Source organism: Panthera leo, chromosome D1 (assembly GCF_018350215.1).
Source record: "Panthera leo isolate Ple1 chromosome D1, P.leo_Ple1_pat1.1, whole genome shotgun sequence".
NCBI classification, from domain to species: Eukaryota; Metazoa; Chordata; class Mammalia; order Carnivora; family Felidae; genus Panthera; species Panthera leo.
In genome coordinates this window covers 49,486,304-49,488,539 of record NC_056688.1, presented here as the reverse complement: position 1 = coordinate 49,488,539, position 2,236 = coordinate 49,486,304, and positions in this window count along the sequence as shown.

Sequence of the window (2,236 nt, the reverse complement as noted above, 5' to 3'; positions counted from 1 at the left end):
TGGCCTCATGTGGCACCTCCCAGGCTTCTTACAAACTAGCCCCAGAATTCCCAGAATGTCATTTTCACTACATCCTGTTGATTGAGCAAGTCACTAAGGCCAGATCAAATTCAAGGGGAGGGAAATTAGAATCCAACCCTCAATGGAAGAAATAGCAAAGAATTGTTTTGGTATGTCTCTTAAATCTCTGTTAATCTATATTGCCTCCACTTTCTATTTTCTTTGCAATTGGTTTATTGAAGAAACTGGTCTTTGCCTTGTCATCTTTCCCACATTCTAAACTTGGTTCGTTGCATCCAATCTGCATGGTGTCATTTCACATGTTTCTTTGGTCCCTGTTTCCTGTAAATGGGAAACAGAAGAAGAGGCTTGATCAGATTCATGTTCTTTTTTATGCTATAGTATACACACATGCACACACACACACACACTATAGAATATATGCTACAATATGTGTAATACTTTCATAATAACAATGCCAATGTTCTTAATAATATAATTACTACAAACAATTCTTTTTCTTTCCTTCTTTTTCCCCCATCCTTTTGTCCTTCAAACATATCCCGCTGGTGAGGAACAGTCTAATTAGTATGTTTTAAATTTCACTTCAAAAAATCCTAGTGGTTATGTCACAAATTCAATAGACAGGTGGGTTCACTTGTTCTACTTTGTTTTATATAAAATTTGCTTTATACATGTTTAATTTTGTTTTATAATTTTTAAACATTTACATCGTTTCAAACTCAAAACTACACCATAAGACATAGTCAGGAAGGGCTAGCTTTCATTGTAGCCCCTCTACCCTATTTTGTCCCCTCTTCCAATAGGTTATCATCGTTGTTGTTTTATTTGGGTTCAGGCTTATTCTTTGCTAGATAATCATATATATGCTTCCCTCTATCTTTTTTTTTTACTTCACAATAACATATCTTCATTCCTTTTCTTTTATAGTTGTATAGTATTCCACTGGGAGGATCTACCACAGTTTATTCAACCAGTCCTGTTATGATTAACTTAGCTGGGTTTTTTTCCCAGACCTTTTGTATCACAAATAGTGCTGCAATTAATAGCTTCAATGTAAAACCAAGGTTTACTACCTACTCGTCTGGTTCTCCTTTCATGGTATCAGTGTAGTTATGAATTGCTTAGGATAAAAAGAAGAATCCTTGCTACTAGACCCAGTCAGATATTTCTTTCAAGGGTTCCCATCAAGAGGAAAGTATAAAATGGAGTGACCAATCTTCATAAATAACAGCTGTGGCTGATCATTATAAAAATGGCCCCAATAAATCACTGATCCCTGGGTCCAAGCCCCTTTACAATGTGACATTGAAACTTCCCATGCGGTTTATTTCTCCACACTTTTAAGTCTGTGTTGGAGATAGTACACAAGTTTCAAACCTTTGCAACTTCCAACTCAAGAGATTGTGCAGCTTCCACTTTCATATTGAGATCCCCACACTATGAACAATCCCAGGAGAATCCTGATGATGGGCAGCACCACTGCCAGGCATGCCAGTGAAGCCACTCAGCACCTTCCAAACCCACTCAAATCATCAGATAACTGAAGCCACATGAGTGGTTCCAGGAAAGACCTGCGAAATAACCACTCACATTGCCAACCTATACAACCATATGAGGTAATAAATTTAATTCTAAGCCAGTAAGTATTGTGATGGTTTGTCATGAAATAACTTTCATGGGCTATTTGTTAAATAATAGCCTTCTCTGCAGAAGAATAGCCCCACACTTCAATAAATCTATCAAAAGCAACTAAACAGAAAGCTTTCATTCTAATGGAATACCTTGGAAATATCTCTTGAGCAAGATAATCCTTGCCCTACACAGGAAACAGCAGATGTTGGCGAGGATGCAAATAAAGGGGAACTCTTACACTGTTGGTGGGAATGCAAACTGGTGCAGCCACTCTGGAAAACAGTGTGGAGGTTCCTGAAAAAATTAAAAATAGAACTACCCAACCACCCAGCAATTGCACCACTAGGTATCTACCCAAAGGACACAAAAATACTGATTCAAAGGAGTACATACACCCCAAAGTTTATAGCAGCATTATCATCAATAGCCAAGTTATGGAAAGATCTCAGATGGCCACTGACTGATAAATGGCCCAAATGGCCATTACTCAGCTATCAAAAAGAATGAAATAAAAGAATGAAATCACTAAATTCTAAATTCTACACGTGAAACCAATTTTACCATATATGTTAACTAACCA